At 55.8% G+C, this 25,695-nt stretch overlaps 1 long non-coding RNA gene across 1 annotated transcript in view; it reads right to left on the reverse strand.

Annotated features, from left to right (window-relative positions):
• Window positions 1-24,193, reverse strand: part of LOC133255013 (uncharacterized) — a 34,801-nt gene extending 10,608 nt beyond the window's left edge. Inside the window, exon 1 of the long non-coding RNA XR_009738833.1 lies at window positions 7,961-24,193. This is a non-coding gene — a long non-coding RNA (uncharacterized LOC133255013). The remainder of the gene's footprint in view (window positions 1-7,960) is intronic.
• Window positions 24,194-25,695: the final 1,502 nt, after the last annotated feature.

The raw sequence follows: 25,695 nt of genomic DNA on the forward strand, positions 1-25,695 counted from the left end.
CCATAAGCCTACGATACAGAAGGGGAGGAGACAGTCCAAGCGGCTGAAGGTCACTCTGCCTCAGGTCATTCAGCAGCGAATGAAGTAATAAAACTGGCCATGACGCTCATCTCACGAGACACCAATCTGTGGGCTCCCCGGAGGGCAGAGGCTGAAGCCGAGCTGGAAACGGACTATGGGAATAGTTTTCTGTTCTGCCCATAGCAACAGCGGGGAAGGTGAAAGTGCCTGGTGTTGCTTTGCCATCCTGGGACATGACAGTTACGGGGAGACGATAAGGGACGTGGTTAAGGTCTGGGCTCTGGAGACAAACTTCTGTGGCTGGAATCCTGGCCCTATTACTTACTAGATGCTTCTTTACAACTCTGGGCTTCCCTGGTGGCTCAGACGGTGAAGAATCCGCCTGCAATGCAGGAGACCCGGGTTCAATCCCTGGGTCAGGAAGATGCTCTGGAGAAGGGAATGGCAACCCACTCCAGTATTCTTGCTTGGAGATATATACTCCTTGGAGAAAATACTCCTCTTCCTCCATGGACAGAGGAGTCTGGCAGGCTACATGCCCTGGGGTCGCAAAGAGTCGGACATGACTGAGCGACTAACAATCTCATTCTCTTTACATTTCTGCACCTCTGTTTCCTTTATCTGGAAAATAGCTGGCCCACACCCCCAACTGCAGCCGCACTGGACAAAGCCAGCACCCCGCTTGCTAGCCTTACTCTCACCAGGAGGGGGCTAGAGCTTCTATCTGGGTTGTCAGGTTTGGGAATTACAGAGTAAAACAGTCAAAAAGGAAGCTCATGTGCCTGGAAGCCCAGAGGCTGAACTCTGGGGTCCCAGCAGTGGTCCCTGGAGTAGACGGGTCCCGCTGCCAGGAGCATTAGGCAACAGACTGATGCCTAAAGCCCGTTTTACATCTTGTCGTTGCTTTACTCTTCATTTCCACTCCTGCCCTGCATCATCTCATGTCAAAATCAGCAGGAGCCGTGAACCCGGCCTTGTCTTCATCTTAGGCCAGAGGACCCTGAGCTCAGAAAAGAGGATTTTTCCTGCGGCTGGCGGGAGCCTCGCCTCGCCTACCGAATCCAGGTTGGCCACAGCTCAACCCTCCAGGCTGGGTACCAGGCCTTCCTTAGCAACCGCCACTAAATCACGGCTGAGAGCGCCTGCTCATGGGATCTGGGCCCCCGGGGTGGGTCCCTGTAAAGAAGCCACACTTGAGCCTGAGCCCAGCAGAGCTGGCGAGAGGAAGCGCGTGGGCTCCGTGCTGGCACGGGCCCGCCTGCCCCTCCACCCCGGCGAGAACCCGTGACAAACAACCTTGCCTGGTGCCCAAGCACCCTGCCAAGCCCTGTCATGGTAAAACCCTGGCAGGCTCCTCAAGGAGTCCAATTTCAGCCCAGCGGGTGGGGAAACCAAGGCAGCAAGAGCCCAAGGTGACCAAGCTCATACGCGGCGCTGGCAACCAGAGGCTGGGTGTCCACGGCTGCACGCTGACATCCCCCCGCTCCGAGCCCTTGGACCCCCCCAGCCAAGACTCTGGGGCCCGGCAGAGCCCAGAGAAAGACCGAGCACTTGTCATCCATGAATCCTCACTGCGGTCCCCCCTCTCCAGGGCAACAGAGCCACTGGGCAGCTCTCCCCACTCCCCCACCGCCAGGAGCCCCCTGGGGCGTCAGGTCCAGGCCAGGAATCCAGCTCTAGAACATTCCAGCTCCCAGCTGAGTGCCTGGAACAGCAAACATCAAAAAAAACTGGCAGGCAGAGGGAGAAGGGAAGATTAGATCATTACAGCAGAATGAAGGCCACCGAGCAACCCAGGGAGGGGAGGAGGGACAGAGGCCAAGAATGTGTTCAAGGCAACCTGAAAACTCCTTCAGATTAAAGCAGGCCCAGACACTGGCGGCCGCCCCACTGCCTGAATTACTGGCCGGGGTGGGGGAAACCTGGCGTGTCTGCGCCCTTCTTCAGGACCCTAGGGCTTAGCAGCTAAGCTAAGTGTCAGGGAATCTTGGGGAACAACAGGAGGCATGTCTGGTGACCTGGGTGAAGAAGACACACACTTGGGCACAAAACCCACGTGGGCAGGTATCCACAGGAGCGGGTGCGTGTGTTTGCATGCAATCTACAAACATGTTTTCACCAGGCTCGAGGAGAAGTAATCAGTCATGTCCGAGGAATCTTAGCAACAGCCATCCCCAGAAAAGGCTCCTGCCAGCTGGAGCGGCGATGAGTCAGCAGAGGCAGCCAGGGTGGGAGGGTTAGGGGGGTGGGGAAGAGGCAAGCTCTCGCCCTGGAGCCGGCCTCTCCCTTCTCCCGGCCTGGCCGCCCCGCCTGGGTCACTGCTTTGGCACTGATGTCCGAGAACGCATTCCTGGAACTGGCCGGCCCAGGCCGCTCAAGGGTTTCTCCCTCCTCCTCCCTCTTCCTCTCCTGTCCCCACACCCGGCCTTTAATTTTTTCCTTCTCGCTGCAAAACCAAAACACCACACTCTCACGAGTTCAGGAGCTGCGGCCAAATGGCAGGAGCCGGCAGGGCCGGCTGCAGGACTGGGACACAGGAGCTGCCCAGGCCCCGGGATGGTGTTGATGGGGACCGCCGAGTTCGGCTTCAGTCCCTCGGGGTTAGTCATTGCTCCAGGGAACAGGAGTTCAAGGTGGTGGCTCCCGGGGGAAAATGGACTGCGTCCACTTCTGTCCCCCAGAGCAGAGCCTGAGGTTGCTGACATGGATGATGAGCAGGTGGGGGAACTGGGGATGAGAGGCACCACCACCATCAATCGGGGCTCCACTGCCTGAGCGCGTGTTCGTTTTATCTTCACAGCAGCCCTCGGGATGGTAGAAGAATCATGTCCTTTTACAGACGGGGAGATGGAGGTGCAGACAGGTAAAAGGGATTTGGCCCAAGATCATGGAGCGAGTTGGAGGAAATGAAACCAGGCTGGAGCCACCTTGGGGGCTTCAACTGATGGACCACACAGCCTTTCTTCCTAGGCAGCACCTTACCCTGCGTGTGCCAGGATCACCACACCTACATAAAACAAATACAATAAAACCCAAAGAGGCTAGTGCTGTATCCCGACCCCTCTCCCCGCTCCCATGAGCCAAAAGATCTGGGTGAAGAGCCATCTGCAACCTCAGCAACCATGGTAGAGACAGGGGTGGAACAGCCTGGCCCAGCCTGAATCTCTGGCCTCTTTACTGGAGGCAGGAAATGAATAAAAGCTAAATGAGTTTGAAAATGCCAGGAGGCAGTGTTTATCCCCTCTCTCCCTCCCCCTCCCCCTGGCAAGGACCGTGTATAGTTACAGTTTAATCTTGGAAATGCCAGACAGCTGTTCCCCGTTGCTAAGAGACTGGCCCACATTATGCAGATGTCAGGGACCTCAAATGTCTGCCGGAAATTACAGATCATGTCGGAGGAGCAGAGGGACCTTCTCTCGGCCTGGGGGGGAAGCGCAGCAGGAGACCCCCACCCACCCCACCCACTCCGGGAAGGTGGGGGTTGTGGATGGCAGAAATAAGGGGCCCAGCCCTCCCCAGGTCTGCCCCCCTGAGGCTCTGGATCCTTCTTGGTCCCCCTTCTGCCGCCCTGGCTCCCTCCTTCCTGCCTACCCCGCCCCGCCTCCACCCAGGCCTTCCGCCTTGGACAACTGTATGGATACCCATCTCCACCTGCCCCCCCAACCTCCCGTTTTCCTTCTGGAGCATCCTTCTTCACTTCAGTGTCCTCCAGTCTCTCATGCAGTCTTCCCTGCCCCCAGGACGCAGCTGAGCTTATTGAGACAGTGCTTCAGGGAGAGACAGCCCCCCACCTGGAGGCAGGGGTCCCACTCCCTGAGGGCCCCCGCCCCTCACCTGGAGCTGAAAATGGACACACAGTGCAGGCGCTCACACACGCCATCCCTGACATCAGCCCTCACCACCGCCCCCCACGGAAACCGACGGAGGGCCGTCACCATGGTAACCACAGGCTACAAGAGCGGCTGCATCCCTGGTCCCTGGGGAAGGGCAGCTGCCATCTTGCAGGGCAGGGGGGCCGGGGGGTCAGAGGGGAAGCCCTTTGCCAAACCTGTACTCTAACGTGGACCCTGACCCAAGGTGACAGAAGAATCTAGCAGGGCCCTGCAGGGCGATGAGGGGCAGGCAAAGCTCCTCACTCAGGCTGGAGAGGGACTCAGAGAGGCTGCCGGGCAGTGCCAAGGGAATAATAGCATAAGCAGGGTCTGAGGAATGACCCCCCTGGGTATTGTGGAGGTGGGAGAGGGGATGAGGCCTGGGCGCAGAGTGGGTGCTGAGGACCCGCTGTTGCCCTGGACGTCCACGGGGTACCCTTGAGGGCAGCAACTTTATCACACTGCCTTTGCATCCAGGCTCCATCTGCTCTCCCTGTTGCTGGCTGAGTGACCTTGGCTTCCTCCAGCCTCATAAAATAAAGCCAGGCATACTTTATGTGCCCTGGAAGGTGGCTGTGAAGATAAGTATGAGGTGTGTGTGTGTGTGTGAGTGAGCCCATAGATCAAAGCGCTTTATTGAAAGGTTCATGGAAGCCTCATGAAAGCAGGGCTGTATTACCAACCCAGCCAGACTTCCCTGGAGATCCTGATGGGAAGGGCATGCTATTTACACAGCTTTCCTTCCACATGGCCAGGTCTTCCTCCCTGCCAAGTGGACACCACCCTCACAGAGGGCCTCACTTTGTGCCCTGGCTCTTCAGGCCAGCTCCTCCACCCCCACCCCACCCCAACACATTCCTCCCGCAATGCTGATGTCAGGTGGGGAAACTGAGGCATGGAGACTTCCAAGACCTGCCAGAACCATCGTAGACCATGAGCTCCCCCATGGCCCCTCAGAGCTGCCAACCCTGCACCCACATCCTGCAGCCTCAGCCCCTGCCCTGGATTTAAATCTCAGGAAGGCCTTGACCTCTGTCTCCACCAGTTAGACCCCCAGGTCCCTCCTCAGTGTGAGCTGGGCAAATCAACACCTGTTGATCAACATTTGCCCCTCTTAGCTGTCCTTTCCCTTCTGGAAAATGGAAACAATAGCAGTATGGACCTCTTTAGGGTTGCTGTGAAGATTGGATGAGATGAAACCCACAACCTGCTGAGTTCCGACTAAGATCTCAGTTCATTTCAGTTCTTTTGTTAAAGTGGAGCCTTCGGCTTGGCACTGCCTCCGAAGAAGAACCGTGTCACGTTTCAGCAGGGAGAGGAAGGGAGAATTCCTTGGCTGCGTGCACACCTGCTCAGCAACTGGTTTCTGCCTCTTTGGAAGCTTCTGGAAAGGTGGTCCGGGACAGTGCCCCTCGGGAGAACTCTGAGGACCAGGCGCTAGCCATGAAGACTTGGGAGGTTCCTTGGGACCTCAGACAAGATGCTGCTCCAGAAAAGGAATGGATGGCGGAGGACGGTGTCCCCGTGCCTCCCAACCCCCTACCACCCCCCAAAGAAATTGCTGAGCCAGAAAGGATGTGGTGCCAGGCAGGAGCCACTGAGACCAAGCAGGGCTGGCTCCCAGTGCATTCACTCACAGCCTTCCCTTGGCAGAAGGGAGACAGGGCAGCTGCTCAATCTCCTCTTTGTTCATCTTTCTCTCCCCTACCCCAGGCCGCATCCGTGCATTTCCTTCCCCTCCCCCCCACCCGCAGCTTTCTCTCTCCCTCGTTCACTTTCTCGCCCTTCCTCATCGCCCTCCCCCTTCCATCCTTCTCTTGAAGCGGATTTCTTGCTTTCTCATCCTTTCTTCTCCCTCAGAGCTCAGAATCACACTTGGCAGCCAGTCGTCCTCGCCTGCCTCCCTCCCCTGTGTCCTTCCCTCCACCCGCTCCTCCAGCAGCTTCGCTTCTCTTCCCTTCCCCTCCCCATTTCCTCCCTCCTCCTCCTTCCCTCCTGTGTCTCCTTTCTCTCCCCGCTTACCCTCCACCTCCTCCTCTCTCTCTTCTCTTCACCTAAAAGAGACACTTTGAATCCCCAGGCAGACAAAGCCAGGTCAAGGTCATCCCTCAAGCCCTCCCCAGCCCTGGCCTGGGAGACTGGGGTCCAGAAACCAAGGTCAGAGCAGAGCAGAAAATCAGAGTGGGTTGGGGAGAGTCTGTCACGGGATCCAGACGACCCCTAGGGCACCTGGAACCCTCTCCCTGCCGGGATTCTTATGCCAGGCCACCTGCTTCTCACAAATGCCCCACCTGGCTCCTAGCTCCCGGCTGCGTGCAGCCCATGGAGCAGGTAGTGTCTGAATCTTCACCTTCCCTGGTTCTGCTTACTTCCTTACTCTCTGCCCTGGTGAGTCCAGGTGAGAAGGAAGAACTTAGAAGCAATCATAACCTGCTTCAAACTGGAAGCAAAGGGCTGGGGAGGGGTGGGGGTTGTTTTATATAGGAGGGGCACATTGTAATAGAAAAAGCATGAGGCTTTAAAACCAGACAGGCTGAGCTTGAAATATTGATTCTGCTTCTTAGCAGCAGATAACCTTGAGCAAGACACTTTCTGCACCCCACCATCCACTTCTGTGCAATGGGGATAACAAAGGCACCTCCATCCTGGGGTGGCTGCTAGAACGCAGGGAGAGAATGCACACACGGGAAGTGCTTGGCACCGGTGGCTGCTCCTGTCTGAGCGCCAGTTTTCTCTCCTTGGAAGAAAAAAGGCTTCCTGGAGGAGATGGGGCTTGTTTGGGGTGTTGAGGGATAGGTAATAATAGTAATCATACTTCTATTTTTGTTGACACCAGGTGTGATGCTAAGCATTTCGAATGCATTGTCTGCTTTAATCCCCAGCAACCTTAGGAGGCATTTCTTTTTTTTACCTCTTGGTTGGAAGCTGAGGCTCAGCCTCAGAGGAGGCAATTTGCCCCAAGTCACACAGCAAAGTGCAGAAAGAAAATTTTTAACTCCTCTGCTATCACTGGGAGTAGTGGTGGGGGGCAGGGCAGAGTGACAGCCAACAAGACCCAAGCACAGTCCCAGCACAGTCTGTAAACCAAGCCTGTGCAGGGCACAGGGGGGCCTGGGTGTGGCTTGGGGGGACTCTAACTGAGGCTAGCTCAAGCCCCTGGCTCCATCTCAGGTCAGACTCCGAGCCTTCTGGTTTCCTGGACCAAGCCAGATTTCTTGCTGTTGAACCAGGTGGGTAGGGGATGGGGTAGGGGTCCGGGTTCCCATCTCTGGAGCATCATGTCCCAGCGGGCCCCCTTCCTTCCCACACACACACACACACACATCCTTTAATCCTGATAATCCCTGAGGTTCCGTTCCCGCCCCTTGTATGGCAAAAATTGTCTCTCTTGGGTTTTTGCCACCCCGTATTGTATAACCAGGATAATCGACTCCCTCTTTTCTGGGGAATCAGGACAGGGCTCAGACGGGTGTGGGGAAAGAGGGCAGCGGCCATGGGACCGCGGGAGGCGGGTCATCTATGGGGAAAGAGCTCTTGGTGAAACCTAAAAACAGACGGTTTCTGGTGAGAAGGGCTGAGCCCCAGAGGGCACTGGCCAAACAGGTGTGGTTGCCCCACCTCAGTTCCCAGCCGGGGTCTCTTCCCCCAGCCAGCTCTGATTCCACCAGCCTGGCTTTCAAAGAGAACTCCGTAGTTTCCATGGCAACTCACCCACGTGGTCTCGGCCTTGGAGGCTGAGGAGTGGGGTGGGGCGGTGGGGAGAGCCCAGGGCAGCTGACAAGCAGGCAAGAGGCGCTCCTGGAAGCTGAGGGCAGAGTCCCACCCTCCCAGGCCCTGCCACCTCTTAGGTCTTCACCTCTCCCTCCCGGGGGTCCCCCCACCCCCCGGCCGAGACCCCACAAAGCCCCCAAGGAGAGAGGGGAGGGACCTCCAGGGCAAGAGGCAGCAAGATCACTTCTGGCTGTTGGGTCCTTGACCTGAGCCGTCCGTGGATCACGTCCTCTCTCACCTCTGTCCTCTTCAGGGAGAGGTTGGGAGAGCCTGAGTCAGAGGGCACCTTCACTTACGTCTCATTGTCCCTTTCCTGTGAAACGGGGTCTTCGGCGTCTGGTTCTGGAGCTGGGGGGTCTGAATTCTAGCTCTCTGAGGCTGTGTCCTCTACTTTACAATGGGTTTGAGCACATCTGCTTCTCTTGTGTTCTCAGAGGGCAGCACATGAGATGACATTTGGGAAAGTGCTATGTGAGAGAAAGGAGAAAAAAAACATATTAAAAAAGAGGAGCAGAGAAGCTCCCGGTGAACTGGGAGGGCACTCAGAGCCCCCCGCTTTGCGTCTCTTTGCGGCCGGGGGCCGGCTGTACTGCAAGGAACCTGCAGTTCAGAAACCCTTGTATTAAAGCATTGATTGTTTTTTGTTGTTGTTTTTTAAGCCCTCACCTTCTTGTAATAACTGTGTCTTGACTGATCGCCCCTGGACGGGACCCCTTACCAAGAGCGTCTCCTCCTGGCCAAATATCTAGTCTAGAACCGAGCGCCCCGTGATGCTGCCTGGCTGCCCTGCCTCCATCATGCTGATGCTTTAGGTTGAGTGAGGCTTTCCCTGGAGAAGCCAGCTCATCCTTCTCTGGGCGTTTCCACCCTTCCTCCCCTCCTGCCTTTAGACTAGGAGGCTCCCTTGTGGGCTCTGGCTGACAAGTTCTCTCCAGCCCTGCTGGTGGGGACTCATCTGGGCTTGGTCCCCTGAGAGACAGCCAAAACCCTGGAAAGCTGAGCTTAGCAGCAATGTGTGTGTGTGTCTGTGTTAGTCGCTCAGTCGTGTCCGACTCTTTGTGACCCCATGGACCATAGCCCAGCAGGCTCCTCTGTCCATGGGACTCTCCAGGCAAGAACACTGGAGTGGGTTGCCATTTCCTTTCCAGTGGATCTTCCCAACCGAGGGATAGAATTTAAACAAATCTCCTACACTGGCAGGTGGATTCTTTACCACTGAGCCACCAGGGAGGGGATGGAGTAGAGGGAGAAGAAAGAGGCCAAAACACCTGCCATACCCCCTACTCTAGGGAAAGGGGCATAAATTTGGCCATTTCTGTCTCTCTTCCCTGCCCCCATCTCCACGCACTGCCTCAAGAGGAACCCCCAGGCTACAGTCAGCCACCAGCTAGAACCAGTGTGTCCCTTCCCTTCTCCCAAGAGCCCCTGGGTTTCCCTGAGCTGCTTCCTCCTGCCCTGGGACCCGAAGGGAGCCTCCTGCCTCCCTCCCTGGACCTCCGTCCCTCAGCCATCAAGTGGGGTGCTCTCCAAGCCCCCCTTGGCTCAAAAATACTGACTCGGCAACTCTCTGCAGCTGGCAGAAGTGCCAGGCTGCAGCCTCCTCCCCCATGGCCCAGCCCCCCTCTTTTCCTTTGTCACCTCATTCGGCAGGGCCCCCGAATCCCAGAGTGGGTGGCTTTCATTATTTTTTCTTTATTTTTATCAAAGGGTATTTTTTTTTGGTCAAAAATTGTGTTTCCCCTGAGAGCGCTCAGCCTCTGAGCAGGCTCCCCTTTGTTTCCATGGTGACAGCAGCTGGCTCACATGTGTGGTTGCTATAGAAACGAGGCTGGTTCTCCTCCCCTCCCCTCTCAGTTTCCCTGCCTTCCTCATCACCTCACCACCCCTCCTTCCCCTTCACACCACTTGGGAGGCAAGAAAGAGCAACGGGAGCCCTCCCCGCCCTGGCAACTGGCATCTTGGTAGTCAACTGGGTCTTGGTCCCTGGCTCGGCTGTCGCCGTGACTCGGCCCAAGGGCACATCTACAAGAAGCCCTTCCTTCCACGCCCTGCGGTGCAGCCGTTGATCCCAGGCAGCGTGGGGCACAAGGAGCCTTGAGACAAGGAGCCCTGATCATCCTGCCTCCGACAAGGTGCTGGCTGCCTTCTCCCCGCCCAGAACAGAGCCCACCCCAGACGTGTGTCCGGCACCTCATGTTACACACAAAAGCCTCTTCCTGCCACAGAGTAGATGTGTGAAACCAAAGGAAGGCTTCTGGGGAGGAAATCAATGGCAGGAGAGATGGAAGCAGAGGAGAGAGGGAGCTGTCTTGCTCGTCAGTAGATGTTACATAGGTTACGTGTCATTTTTCCCACTGACATGTGCGCTCTTAAAGCTCGGGGGCCCTGCCTGACTTGTCTCTGATGAATTCTCAGTGTCTGGGGAAGACAGAAAACATCATATCCACCAAAATGCTCCTAGTGACTTTTTTAGGTGGTGACTCTTATTAGACACCCTTTTCGCTTCTTTTCTGCAGCCATCAGATGTTGTATATAAAAAGAATAAACAACAGGTTTATTTGTTTGATCTTGAAAAAAAAAAAAGGGAAAGGCACTTGAAAGACTCCAGAGACTGGAGGCTCCTCTCCTGAAAGGGGAGCAGGCGGCTGCATGACTACCCGGCCCCTTGCATCACACGCTGGGGCCCAGAGAGGTGAGAAGGCGCTCCACTGGGCCTGAAAAGAGGCAGCTGGGATCTAAAGGCAGAGCAGGGGAGAAAGGCAGTCAGCCCAGGGCAGGGCGGGCCGAGCGAGACTCTGACATCTGCGGGTATCAAGGTGACTGCAGCCTTGATACCCACAGCGGCCCTGGGCCCTGCACTCACCCTGTCTCCCAGACCGGGAATTGGGCTCAACTGAGCTAGAGAATGTGTGCAAGCAGCCCACCAACAGGGTAAGTTCCAGGCACCCCCGTCTAGGTCTCCAGAGAGGCAGGGCTGGTGGAAGGACTTCTCAAGGTCAAAGAAAATGTCTTGCGGAGTCTTGTCCTCCAGCCAAGGGCGACCCCGTCTCTGTCTCCTTCCCTCCCACCTGCAGTCACCACACGGGGAGTGGACCTCGAGGCACCTCGTAAATCCTTGATAGTGGGGGGTCGGGGGGCGGGAGTCTGACGGATCACGTGAGTGTCCCCACCATCCCCTCACTGGATGGACAGACGGACGACAGGGGCCCGGGCTCATCCCTGTCAGCTAATCCTGCCAGCCTTAAAGGCAGAGAAGGGGACAGGAGGAAAACAAAGGGGAAAGGCAGAGGTGGAGGAAAATAGGGTCTGGCTGTCCCCACCACCCAGCAGAGAGGCCCTCGCCTTGCTCCTCTGTGCTTCTCGGTGAGGCCTAAGGCCACCAAGAACAGACTGGGAGGCACAGAGGGTCGGGGCTGGGCAGGGGCACAGAATGCAGGAGGATCAGGATTTTTCGTGACAGGGGTTGCATTCAGTGCTTGGCGGTTTAAAAAAAAAAACAAACTGAATATTCGAGTTGTACTTTTAAGGTCATGAAGCCATCGTATCGTAAGGTTCCGATTTGCCCAGAAGTACCCCGTTTGAGCCAAGGCTCTGAAAGCGATGCTGTCATTCTATACCACCTCCTCACCAAAGCCAAGCAAGCAAGAGCGCCTCTAGGATACTATCAAGCTTTCCTTCACTGTGGTGTGCGAGTGGGAGGGGGACCAAGGGTCAGAAGGCCCAGCAATGGATTGTGTCCACTCTATAAAGTCTCAGAGAAATCACCTCTACCACACCCATGATGAGAAGTTCCTCTACCCTCTGCTTGAATGCCTCCTGTGATGGGGATCTCATCTTCTTACAGCTATGTCCTCTCCTGAGTCCTGGGTTCCAATTTTCTCTCGCTAATATTTGTGCTATTCTTTTCATTTAAAAAAAAAAAAAAGCCATGCTTCTTATTCTTTTCTCCTTACAGAGAAGATCAACCACAAATAGCATCTGGGTGTATCTCTCATCCATGAAAGCTAAACTAGCCCTCACCCCAAGCAGGTTTTCCTGATTCTAGCCAAACTTTTAAAGCTCCCTTCTTTCCCTCTCCCCTCTCCAATCTTCTGAAACGCTGTCTTGCCCTTGGCCCTTTCTGCAAGCCTCAGCCCCAGGCGGGGTGCAGCGGGACGGGTTCTATTCTTGCCAGCTCAGACGCGCCTTTATTCTTGTCCTTGGTTCTGTGCCCTTCCTCCAGCTTTGAACGTGTCCTTCTCAGTCTGAGCTCATCCGCCAGCTCTGCGATGATGCACCTCGTCTCTTAGGCTCCTCCCCTTCTCCTTCTCATCAGAATCTGTCACGGTTACACGGTCAGAATCTCGTTTCCAGACCGGTGCAACATTCTTCTTTTAAGGCTCACCTAGAGGGTCATGCCTGGCTTTTCCTTCTGTGCTGAGTGTTACCGGCCCATGTTAGATACATTAGCATCCTCCTCTCGGTTCCTTTGAAGTGGGAGAGATTATTTGTTTCCTAAGGCTTCCATGATAAATTACCACAAACTAGATGACTTAGAGCAACAGACGTTTATCCTCTCACGGTTTTGGGGGCTAGACGTCCGAAATCAAGGTGTTAGCAGGGCAGTGCTCTGAAGGTTTTTCGAGGCAAGCAGCTTGTTTCTTCAGCTTCTGATGGTTGCCGGCAATCCTTGTAGACTGATTACACCAGTTTCTCCTTCCATCATCACATGGCTTTCCCTGCAGGTCTCTCTGTACCTGGGCCCATATTTCCTTCTTATAAGGATACTAGTCTTTGGAACTAGGGCCCACACTGTTCTAGTATGACCTCGTTTTAACTTCACTATATCTGCAAAGACCCTATTTCTAAATAAGGTCACATTTCCAGGTTCCGGGTACGTATGACTTTTGGGCGGGGGACTCTTATGTGACTCCCTCACCCTCATCTTTATTTCTCTCTCCAGTGCTCCCACAACCCTCTAAAGCTTTCCAGTCAGCCTGGTTCTTCTTTCTTGACATCCTTTCAGTCCGTCCTAGCTCACCATCCTGACAGCCGGGCCCATTCCGCCCAGCACCGACTCTGGGACCAGACTAAGTCCTGGCTCCCCTGTTTCCATGTGGTAACCTGAGAATGTCACTTCACCCCCTGGGCCTCACTTGCCTGGCCTGTAAAGTGAGGATGACAGAACCTGCTTCATAGGACTGTCGCGATGATCAAGTGAATTCCTCTTTGCAGAGAAGAGCAACGCCTGGCACAGACAAGGCCATAAGTGTGAAGTGTCATGTCAGGCCTTGGTCCTCTTGAGCAGGGGTCTCTGCGGCCGCTCCCAAGCCAGCCGCTTCCAGCTCCAGTCTGTCCTCGAGACACAGATCTTACCACGTCATTCCATGTCATCTAAATATGTTCCACCTTCAAGTCAAGATCCAGAAATTTCCAGGGGAGAACACAGGACCTTTGGCGAGGTGGCTCTAACCTACTGTGCCCCCAACTCAACTCTCAAGGTCCTGTGCATGTAGGTGCACACGCATATACCCGTGTACACACACACACACACACACACACGAACATAAATTGTTCTTAAGCCGTGCTGCGACCTAACTGTGGCTCTTGAGAAGCACCAAACTCTTCCCTGCCTCTCAGCCTTCATACCACTGCTCCTCTCCCCAGACGTCTGCTACTTATCCTTCCAGGTAGATTAAGTCAGGTCCACCATCTCCAAGGGGCTTCCCAGGTGGAACTCATTGTAAAGAATATGCCTTCAATGCAGGACATACGAGATTCGTGTTCAATCCCTGGGTTGGGAAGATGCCCTGGAGTAGGAAATGGCACCCCACTCTAGTCTTCTTGCCTGGAAAATTCCATGGGCAGAGCAGCCTGGCAGACTACAGTCCATGAGGTCGCAAAAAGTCAGACACAATGGAGCTACTGAGTGCGCGCGCACACACACACACCATCTCCAGGACACACTACCCCCGCCCCGCCAGCCTTCTAGCCTCATCTGGGCCCTGACTCCCAGGGCCTTGCCCAGTCTTTGCCCCTCACAGCTGGGGAGCTGCTCCAGGACTGGGACTGTGTCCCATCTCTGCATCTTTGGAACGTTCCTTGGAACACAGCAGGGATGTAGACATGAATGAAGCACACGGGAAGAAACAATACCGTATTTCCCAGACCTTGCCAGCACACCTTGATCTGTTTTCCCTGTTTCCCACTTGACTTGACACCCACCTGTCTTCACCAGCTTGCTGGGACCCTCCGTCTCCTGCCAGCCCCAGAGCTTCTTCCCCTCCAGCACCCTGCTCTTCTGCGGCCTTTCCTGGCCTTCTGGGCATCCCCAAACAGCCTGATTAAGATCCCATCCCTCCAATTTTCGCTGATCTTGTTCCATTCTTCCCTTGCTCGGGCGACTCAAGGGCTGTCCCTCCCTGGAGGCTGTTGCTGGTCCCGTGATTGGATTGCTTGCACACCAATGGGGACTGACGGGAAACCCCTTCCCAGAGCAGCTGTGTGTGGGCAGACGGGGCGAGAAGGCCCAGGAGCCCTTAGAGAAGGAGTGCTGGGAGGCAACTGAGAGCATAAACACTCACCCCTGGAGGGGGAGGCTTGCACTCAACCTCTACCACTGCAGGGCAACACCCCAGGGCACCCCTTGCCAGGTGTTTGCCAGGGCACCAGAGCCCCTCGGGGCACTTTGCTGGCAGAGAAGGAGGTGTGAGGGAGGAAGGCTTTCTCCTGGGGTGTCGCCCATGGGGAAGAGCCTCATGGGGCTGCTCCAGGGCCCGACGGCTAGCAGAGGGAAGGCGAGCCTCGGAGTGCCCTGGGCTTTGAGCAATTACCCAGAGCCCCAGGCCCCAGCCAGAAGGACTTTAACGGAGCCTCACCTGGCCCCTGTCTTCCTGTGGGCTGGGGGGTGGGGTGGGGGTGTGCAGGAGCAGGGCTGCTGGTCTACCACTCAGAGGGCCCATTGCAGCAGCAAGGCCCCGTCTCCAACTCCTGACCTGATTTCCAGCTATCACCTCCCAGCTCCCTGAGCCTCTCGGGGCTTCTCTTCTGCATACTAGGCTCCCATCTCCAACCCCCAGCACCCAGTTGCCCAGGCCAGAAGCCAAGCAGCCTCCTTTGAGGCCTCTCTCCCCACCAGGCAAACTAAGCCAGTCACTTCAATGTGGTCATTTCAATCCCCAAACCCCGCCCAGCCCTCGGCCACACCAGCCTCTGGCCCTGGACGCCTCTGACAGTCCCTTCACTCCCCGCCACGTTCCCGCTCTCCCAGATCACAGTGTGACCAGCAAGGCTGGAGGCAAAAGTGAGTACAGAATAAACGGTTTGTTGATCTTGCAGGACACCATCCCGTTATCCACATCTCCAGGTTTTCTGGCCACCCTGCAGTCTCCACTAGCAGCCCGAGTGGATTTGCTCAGTCACACCTGATCTTGTCTCTGTTCTATTCAAATCCTCCATAGATTTCCTCTAAACTCAGGGGAAAAAAAAAAAATTCCAAATGTGCAACTCTGAGGCCGCCTAGGGCAAGCTAGAGGAGAGCTGGGGGGTCTCCTCCACCCAAACCCCTCATGATGGGGTTCACTGTCTTCCCTTGACTCTTAAGCATCATCCCTCTCTTAGTTTCCCCAGTTCCCAAGCTTCTGGAAATTTGCCTGAGCGAGTTTATCTCTAAGTCTACAACAAAGGTCCATCTAGTCAAAGCTTTGGTTTTCCAGTAGTCATGTATGGATGTGAGAGTTGGACTATAAAGAAAGGTGAGTGCCAAAGAATTGATGCTTTTGAACTGTTGGAGAAGACTCTTGAGAGTCCCTTGGACTGCAAGGAGATCCAGCCAGTCCATCCTAAAGGAAATCAATCCTGAATATTCAATGGAAGGACTGATGCCGAAGCTGAAACGCCAATACTTTGGCCCCCTGATGCGAAAAACCGACTCATTGGAAAAGACCCTGATGCTGGGAAAGACTGACAGCAGGAGGAGAAGGGGACGACAAAGGATGAGATGGTTGGATGGCATCACCAACGCGATAGACATGAGTTTAAGTAAACTCCAGGAGTTGGAGATGGACAGGGAAGCCTGGCATGCTGCAGTCCATGGCATCGCAAAGAGTCAGACATGACTGAGAGACTGAACTGAACTGCCCTGCTTAGAAGAGTACTGATGGCTAGGCACTGCCTCCTGCCCTAACCAGCTGCAAGGCCAGGCCAGCAGTCAGGCCCGGTCTGCAGTCCCCAAGCTGCTCTAGGTGCCATGGGGAGATCCATGCAACCCCAGGACCAATGCAGGGACAGCGAGTCTCAGCCCAGAGCCCCAAGGGCAGCGCCAAGCCCTCCCTTCCCACTCCAGCCCCCAGGCTCCCCTCCACTCTGTATTCGAGGCCCACTTTCTGCTTTGATGGGCTGGTGACCATTTTCTAGTGGCCCCAAGCTACTCTCTGCATTATTCATGGGCTCCACTCCCTGTGCTACTGACACAGCCTCATCTCCTGCTCCATTCAGAGAGAGAGAGAGAGAGAGCCAGGCCCCAGGGAAATGGTGCCCCTCCTCACCCCCGCCACCCCGTTCCTTTTCTGCCCTTTTCTTAAGGCAGGAGGGTCAAGAAGAGCATCTGTGATGACCACACACACCTCAAGGATCACCAGGGCCTTTTAGCCATTTGCTGATTTTCATCCAGACCCACGGCCTGCTCTGCGTGGGTTTCAGAAGAGCCCTCTGGTCCAGTCTTCTCTACTCTACCCCGGGACTGTCTCCCAGCCCCCAGCTACACATAGGAGTGGGGAGGGCACCAAAATGAGGAGGCAGGGCTGGACCAGCGCCTGCCTGGCTCCACAGCCTGCAGTCCCCAGGCTGCTCTAGGTGCCCCGGGGAGGACCGCACACAGCTTCCCTGGAGGACATGGACAACAGGGTCCACAGGGGCCCGACTGTAGCAGGTGGGGGCAAAGGGTTAAGGTCACCGTGCTCTGAGCACTCAGCTAATCATCATATTTACTCTTTAAACCACTCTTTGAAGCAGAGAAACAGGCTCAGAGAGGTTCACAGGACCAATGTCAAACAGCCAGCAAGTGGCAAGGCCCAGATTCTCTGAGTGTAAAGCATCACTTTGAGCCAACTCCTGGCAAAGGGGGTCTTTTCCTCAGTGCGCCCCCCACCCCAATCCCTGCCGCCTGCCTGAATCCTCCTTCACCACCTTTCCAAGAGCTGGTTCAGCCAAGCCTGGGGATACCACGCCCAGCTGGCTGTGAATGCGCAGCTCCGCCTGCCCCAGAAGGACCTAACTGCTAATCAGGAGCTCTGGTATCCAGGCAACCAGCCTCCCTGGCTTCAGATAAGCAGAAACAGCTGGGAGCTGCCCAGGCTGGGGAGCTGTCCGTGGGGAGGGAGAGGGGGGCACCAGCCAGCCAGCCGGCATTATTTTTGAGTCTGCTCTTCTCACCTTCCTTTCCGGCCCCCTGTGGCTTGAGCAAGGGCCTTTCAACAAGCTCATCCTTGCCACTGTCGAAGGGGAGGGGTCTCCCGAGACTCGGCCCAGCGCAATTGAGGGGAAGTGGGTGGGAAGCTAGTGACCATCCCTCTCTCTGTGAGGAAGGAAGGGAAGGAAAATCGCTCACAGGCGATTTTGGGGCTCACAGGCCCCAAAATGCAGGGGCTCTGGGTCACCTAAGAAACAACAGTAGTTGCGGTTCACTTTTCAAGGACTCCAGGCCCTACTGGGGCTTCCCAGGTGGCAAGAGTGGTAAAGAACCCGCCTGCTAATGCAGGAGGCGTAAAGACATGCAGCTTCAATCCCTGGGTCGGGAAGGGCCCCTGGAGGACGGCGTGGCAACCCTCTCCAGTACTCTTGCCTGGAGAATCCCATGGACAGAGGAGCCTGGTGGACTACAGTCCATGGGGTCGCAAAGAGTCGGACATGACCGAAATGACTTAGCAGCAGGCCTCAATGACAGGATTTCCTCTTCCCTCATGTCAGACCAGCGGCAAGTGCCAGTTCAGCTAAATATCCCCACCCCACAACACCCCAGCGAGGTGGGGTAATTAGGAACGGGAGGGGGCCCGGAGGCATTGTAGAGGAGTGGACTGCCAGGCCAGCTGGGATTGGTTCAGTCCCAGTTCTGCCGATTACCAGCCTGGCCACACCCCCTCTGAGGCTCAGTCTTCTCATCTGCGAAATGGTGATGCCAGTACCCGCAGGCTGGAGAGGGGGGCGGGCGGGAATAAGTGAAAGTGCGTGAAATGCCAGCACAGTGAGTGTCTGGAGCAGCGCTTTCTTCCCTTTCTTGTGTCTGGGCCTGCCCCTGCCCAGCCTGGACACCTCCCCGCATGGTTCTCTTCTCCTCTCCCCAGCTATTTCTGTCTCCTGTTCTAAAGGTCAGTGCCTTTCCGGGGACAGCAGCTGCTGCCTCTCCTCCGTCTCTAGGTGGTGTCAGGCCCCCTGCCCGCCCCGGGGACAGTGGGCGCCACAGATGGTTCCCTCTCCCTCGCCTGCACCCAGGACTGCTCTGGGCAAGCCCACCTCGCTTTGAGCACAGTTTCCAAGGCTGCACAGCCATTTATCAACTGACCCTCTGACCGCAGCTAATGGCCAGAATGCCTCTGCTGCTCCTTCAGCACCCCCAGGAGGACCAAGGCTCACTGCTGACCGTCATCGTGGGGGCCTCTTCCCTGGAGTTCCGGTTCCAGGTGTCGCCAGGCCCTCTCTGAGGGCTGATGGCCTGTCCCTAGAAGGCGGCTTAAAGGAAAAGACAGGAAGAGACAGTGCACCCACCTGACTCAGGAAAAATCATCGTGGAAACTTCAGGATTAAACCCCCCTCCCCTTCCCACACCGCCCCCTCCCCTCTGCTGGCAGGAGGTGGCTATCTTCTGGAAGCCCCCGCCTCTGGCAGCCCATGCAGGTGTTCCCTGTCCCCAGCAGGGTGCACACCAGCACCCGTGAGGCGGGGGAGGGAGAGGAGCAGGTGGGTGAGTGACACACGCCTGTAACCAGAGCTTCATCAGCCAAGCAGCGACTAAGGGAGGCTGTGGGGAGGCAGGTGGCTTCCTCCAAGCACTGCTGAACCGCCTCCCCGGGAGGCCCCCCATGGGATGCGACTGACCCCCTAAGCACAGACTCGCAGCTTCCCCTTGGTGTCAGGATGGCTTCATATCCATCTCCTGCAGCCCCCGACAGTCCCCTCACAGAGAGGAGTGGCTGTCGTTCCCATTTTACAAGGACTGAGAGCCGAGTTCACCCAGTGCCCCTGCCCACGCCATTTTCACAGAGGAGTTCCTTCAGGGGATCCCAGAGTGTCCTGACCCAGGGCCAGGGGTTGGGGGCTGTCCCTTCCCACCCCTCATCTAGGTCTGACCTCACCCAAGGTCCCAAGGAGACGGCTGAGAGGACGGGACTGCCCAAGGCCTAGGCTGACGATAAGTGTGTGTATCGGGGTGGTGGAGGAGGAGGAAGGCTTCCTGGGGGCCCCGACCCCAAGAAATGCAGAAAAAGAGAAAGATGTCGCCCCTGGGCGAGGGGAAGGGGCGGGCTGGAGCTGCACCCACCTCTTCCTCCAGCCCAGGCCCTCACCAAACTCTCCCATTCCATCAGCCCCCCTCCCCAATCTCCTCCCCGCTTCCCTCCCTTTATCCCACTCCTGCTACACTGGTTTCCTGGAGAGGAACACAGACACAAAAGCAAGATAAACAGAACAGAAGGGGGCTTGGGAGGAGCATTCCAGAGCTAAAAATAACAGGGTCAGCTGGCCAGGACAACCTGGAGGCCCCACTGCCACCCCACCCTGCAGGGCGGCCCCAGCCAGCACCCCCACCCACCCACCTACAACCCGTCTGCTCTCAACTGGGCCTCCAATCTGAGAAGTCAGGAATGCTCATCTGCTGTTTCCACACTGGCCCCCAAGTGTGGGGCCACAGCCAAGGGAAGGGGAAGCCCACCCCAGCTAGGTGACCCCCTCCCCTCCCCATGGCAGCTCCTCCAGCAGGGCCACTCATACCCTCCCTCCTGCCTGGCATTATTCCTTTCATTACCATCATCAGCGCTTTGACAGAAGAGGAGTTTGCAGTCCTATCCCTGAAGGACAGCTCCTTCACACCAAGGATCCTGGTCCCCCTACAAGCAGGACACCATGGCCCTCCCCGGAGTGGGGCACTACGTGCCAACTCTCTTCCATCTGGAAGCTCAAAGGGATTCACTGCAGCAGCTGAGACTGGCCCTGGAGCCAAGCAGTCACGCCTGGCAGAGTTCAGAGCCTGCTGGAAGTGTTAACCCACCCTCCGCCGCAGCTGGGACCAGACGGCCTGTAGTCTCTCCGCCTGTGCAGGTCCCAGGCCCCCAGGACTCGCGGGGTAGAGTTCTGTCCATCTAGGGGTGCTGATGGGAGAGGTCGGGGAGCTGAGGTTGCCCCCCATCCCTTAGGGCAGGAGAGCCCCCTCCTCATATCCACGAGGCCCCTGGAATGCCCCCGCAGGAGTCTGGCGAGCACGCCCGGCTGCAGTAGCCCTGCAGACGGAGGACACCCTTTCCTGAAAAGCGGAGAGGCCTCGGACAGGCCTGCAAGGCATCAGCCGGGCCCCACCGCTCCACCCACGCTGGGGATTGCTCTTCCCCTGGCCACGACAGGCAGGGAGAAAGCAGAGATTGTTAAACCCAGAGCAAGCAGGGCAGGCTTAGCTGTGACTTAGCTGCTTAGTCTTAGCTAACCGGCAGAGGGGTTTTTGTGCCCACCATGGGAGGCGGCAGCTGCTGAACTCCTGAAATGTGGGTTGCAGGGCGGGGGGTGGCGGGCTAGAGGAAAGGGGTGTTCACAACCACAGGAACCCAGTCTCCTTGTTGACTGGGCTCCTGGGTTGACAGGCTCTGCTTGAATACACCCAGAGATGGGAGGCTCATCCCTGTGAAAGCTCTCTGGTTATCAGCCATCTCTTCCTTGCTCTGTTGAGCTAGAATCCACATCCTTGTGCCTCCCACCATCTGGTTCTGCCCTCTGGAGCCTGAAGCTGCTCCCCTTCAGCAGAAAGGCCCTTGAGAGGTAGAGCACTCTATCTCCAAACCACTGGGTCCAGGCATGCTTTCAAACGCCAGAACTGGGGAAAGAATTAGATGATTCAAAGCCATGCAGCACGGTGGATAACACCAGCACTTAACAACTCTGCTCGTGACCCCCACGTCGTGCCATGCACACGGGGGGCTCTTTATGTAGCAGAAGTGGAATCTTTTCCTGCCCAGCCCTAGTAGACTCTGGAGGGACACCATGTCTTTCTCTGACAGCAGCTGAGCCCTGTGTTGCTCACCAGATTGATTGGATTCCTCAGGCCAGAGAGCTGGGCATCGTGGAGACGCATCTCATTCCCTCCCCGTCTCCACCCTGACAGGTCCCCTCAGTTCCCACCCCCACCCCCAAACCCTGCCTGGTCTCTTTTCCACCCACTTTGCTTGTGGCCAGCACCCTAACCGAAGTTGCCACTCACTTCCTCTCTCCACTTCCAGATCCTGCTTTCCACCCCACCCCCAATTCACTCTCTATCCAGAAGCCAAAGCGTGAGTCAGAACCCATCGTTCACCTGGAAAAACCTGACAGTGGTTGTCAGTGTGTTGTTGTGTTGTCACTAAGTGGTGTCCAACTCTTTCGCAACCCCATGGACCGCAGCCCGCCAGCCTCCTTTGTCCATGAGATTTCCCAGGCAAGAATACTGGAGTGGGCTGCTATTTCCTTCTCCACGGAATCTTTCTGACCCTAGAATAAAACCTGCTTCTCCTGCATAAGAATCCACCTGTCAGTGCGAGAGAAGTGGGTTTGATCCCTGGATTGGGAAGATCCCCTGGAGAAGGAAACAGCAACCCACCCCAGTATTCTGGCCTGGGAAACCCCATGGAGAGAGAAGCCTGGCGGGCTACAGTCCATGGGGTTGCAAAAGAGTTGGACCCAACTTAGCGACTAAACAACAACAGTCTTTACCACTGAGCCACTAAGGAAGTCTGGTTGCCAATATACCTCAGTTAAAAAACCAAACTTCTCACCATAGGCTATAAGGCCCTTCAACACCAGGTTCTGCCCCATTTCCCTGACCACCGGCCTTCTGGAGCACACCAAATCTCTTCCCGCCTCAGGGCCTTTGCACTTGCTGGCCTCGCGCCCTGGAACATCATCACTCCGTTATCTCTTCACAGGCCTGGCTCCTTCCAAACCTTCAGGTCTCAGCTAGAGCATTACCTTCTCAGAAAGATCTTCTGTGACTACCCTGCTTTTATTAGATCCTCCATTACAGGGCTTTTTTCATTTTATCTGTGTCACTTACAATGTATTTAGTCACTCATTCGTGTTATTGTCTGGCTGCCACACTAACGTATCAGCTTCACGAGAGCGGGAACCCTGTTTGTCTTGCTCCGTTGCTGAACTTGCTGCATTTCACGGTGGGCCTGGCACCCACGGGCACACAACAAATGTGTGTTGGATGATAAATAATACCCTTGCCAAATACACAGGAATATCTGGAGTCCAGCCCTCCTTGGAAACAGAGAGATGAACATGGGAAAAAAATCACCCAAGGGCCTCCTGAACCCCATCAGAGGAGGAATGCATTGAAGAAAAACTGGCCAGTTCTCTTGGGTTTGTCTGTCCACTCATTCACTTAGTAATTCTTCCTTCACAAAAACTGAGCACTTTCTGATGGCCAGAAACCATTCTAAGGGATTGAAACTTTAGTGGTGAACCATACTGACAAAGTCCCTGCTTCAAGGACCGTACACTCACACCATAAACCTTTGATAATAATCACGTTAACAACAAAATAATTACAGAAGGTGGTGAGAATACAGCAAAAGCAGAAACTAGGTCTTGGGAGTAGAGTTAGAGGGAGGTAGGATATTAGAGAAGGTGATCGGGGAGGTCTGAGAGCTGGGAACACAGAGCTGCCCTGGATAACCCAAACTCCCCCTTATCCGCCACCATTTTCTCACCAAGAACCCAGGAGTTATGAGTAGAAAGACAAGAGTAGGTGGGAGGGAGCCAATGAAGTGCACCCTTGGCTAGCTGGGTCCCCATAAAAACGACATAGGTAGCTGTGTCCCTGGGAAGTTCTGTATCCACTGAGCCCTTTAGACACAGGGGTCTGTTGCATAAAGGAAAGTGGCAGAGATTCCTCCTGTAGAGCCCAAGGTCAGCACAGCCAGGTCCTCCGTGTTCAATGCCCACTTGCCCCATCCACTTACTTAGAACAAGGGAGGGGGCTGCAAACAGATACTCTCACAGGTAGACCTGTCTCAGGGCACAGGAAACAGGGTTCCACCCTGACACAAGCTTTGTGAAAGGAATTCCGCAGGGAGTAAAAATAAAATAGAACCGTAACAAATGATTTGGATACCAAGATGACCAAAGCAAGACAAAACAGAAAGACTGCACTTGTTTGGTGACAAAGTGGTGACAAAATTCCACCAGATACCCATCTGCATTTGAGGGGCCAGCACCGCTTGGTCTGAGCACCGGCTCCTTCAGGTTGCACGCATCCAGGGGACAGTGTGTCTTTTGAGACAGGCTGGGACATGGGTCGCTTTGCTGCAGAGCTGCAATGCTTGCACCTGGACACACCTCTCCTCCAGCAACAAAATACAAAGAAACCATATGGGACTGAAAATAACTATCTGCTTGGGCAGTCCCAGACAAACTCTGGACAAAAGATACAAAGAGACCAAGAAAACCATCTGCCAGGTTTGAGGAACCTGGAGCAAAAACAAGGGAGTCAGGAGCAAAAGCAGTTTATACTGCACATGTGCATGCCCCCTGCATATGATACCACCTAAGCGGTGGGCAAATAACCTAAGCCACCCCTCAGGCCTGACCCCTGGACACATCCCTACCCTCACCCCAAAAAGGGAACCAGCTTTCCCCCCTCTCCAGGAGCAAGAAAGCAAGGGAACCTGTTTGTTCTTGCTCCCTCTGCTGAGGCAAGAGCCCCAATAAAACCTTGTGTAAATTTCACGTCTGGCCTCTGTGGTCAATTTCTACTGGTTAAGGAAGCCAGGAACCCTGGTCGGAAACAATCAGAGTGGAGCGCCCTTGTATATTCTGTTTCCCCCACTTTCTTATCTCTTCCCCTTTTGTCAAATGTAAACAACTGTGCTGTGATCTAGTTTTTGGTGGGCTCAGAGGCCGAGGGAGAAGCTAGATAAGAATGGTATGAAGGAGTTCTCTTCTGAAAGGGTTCCTCTCCCTATTCTCCATGTTGGAGACATGGAGACAGCCCCACCTACCTGCCGCTCTGGGAGATGTGCTGGGCTCCTCCAGTTCATCACCCTTTGCATCCAAGCACCAGATACAGTCACTTCTTAAAGAGCTCTCATCTCCCCCGGCTCCTGCTGGTGCCCTAGGTCAGGCCATTGTCCCTCTGCTGGATTTCCCTGTAACCTCCCCTTAACCTCTCATCCATCCAACCCTAACCAAACCTCTCACCTCCACCAACCTCATCCATCCTCCAGGGCCCTCCAGAGGCATCTTTAACAAACACGTCTGGCCTGGCCCTGTCTCCTGAAGGCCCACCGGCCTCCGGGGTGCTGGGGGAGGGGCGGGGAGGGAGCTGGGGAGGGCCTGGTTTGTCCGTGTCCGTGGCCCCATCCCCAGCTCCGCCTGTCTGGCTCCATGGCGTGCCGTGTCTCCATCCCAGCCTGAATAAAGCCTGGGCATTATCCAGAGGCTTGTAGGGCAACTTCCTGGACCCCATCTCCCCCAGGGAGCGGCAGCACTGGTGCCTAGAACAGGGTGGCACCGGCTGGTGACGCACGGGGCCAAGGCGACCTGTCAGATGCGTCCTCCTCTGCGAGCTGAGTGGAGGCGGCCAGGAGCCTGGCCCCAGCCGCAACTGGTGTTGCCATGGAAACTGTGCCGCGGCAGCGCCACCCGGGGCCTAGCCTTTTCCCTCTGCCTTTTTGGCAGGCTTCCTCAGCCACCCGAAACCCATTCACCCGAGCGAGCCGGGGCCTCGCCCCTGCCCCCCAGCCCCAGCCCGCCCTTCGGTGGTCCTAGGCTGGGTCTTCCCCCGCACCCCTCCTTCCTCCCCCTCCTCTTCCTCTCCCAGCCAGCCTTTGCCAAAGCGCTGGGAGGAGAGAGCTGGGCCAAGGAAGAACTCAGATTTTCAATTCTAAGCAGATTTCCCCTCCACAGGCAGCGAGCCCTTTCATGCATTTTTTTCCCCCTATTGTCCTAAACGCAGAAACTTGCATTAGGATGAATGAGCAGAAACTCCTGTCTTTGTCAGAGCCTTGGCAGAACGCCAGGCATAGAATGACCTAAAACATTCAGAACTAAATGGAGCTGGAGAGGGGGTGGCGATCGCTTGCCAGAGAGAAATGGAATAGTGCTCGGGTGGGGGCGGGGAGTGGTGGGGAGGAGCGATGGTAGCCCTTGTTTCTAATTATAATAATAGTGTTCTTGGTGTCCCCAGAGACACCGGGCTAGACCTTTTGCAGATTCTCCTTTAATCCTCCCCAAATTCCTACGCCCTATATATCCACCCCTTCACCCATTTTCGGCGGTGATGAAACCGAACCAAGGCCCAAGATCAAAAGACTGATGGAGTGGGATTAGAACCCTTCAAACTCTGGAGCCTGAACCACAACTCCAGGGTCACCTTCTTGTGGGCTGATTCATGACTCAGGCCACCAGTTCCCATCACCCAGTGCCCCCCCACACCCTCCCCCGACTCCAAGCCCCTACACACCCTGCCTTCCTGAGCCCCTCCCCCTCCTTCAACAGTTCGCCCTCATTTCCATTTGTCAATGTAATTTGTAAATCAGACTGATTTATCTACTTGCTGCCCCCAAATCAGATAGTGAAGGGAGGCCCTCTGGCAGAGGGAAGGGTGTGTGTGTGTGTGTGTCGTGGTGGCGGGGTGGGGTGGGGGGGGGGGCTCTTTCCAGAACCAGGCGAGGGATGTTCGAGCTGCCTTCAGGGCAGACAGAGCCCTTGCTCTGCCAACGTTCGCATCACATTTTTGTCTCCAGTGTGCAAACTCTGACATGGAGCAAGTGCTCAGCCAATGTTTATCACACGCACAGTGAATGGCCGCCATGTA

This window comes from Bos javanicus, chromosome 10 (assembly GCF_032452875.1).
Source record: "Bos javanicus breed banteng chromosome 10, ARS-OSU_banteng_1.0, whole genome shotgun sequence".
Lineage (NCBI taxonomy): Eukaryota > Metazoa > Chordata > Mammalia > Artiodactyla > Bovidae > Bos > Bos javanicus.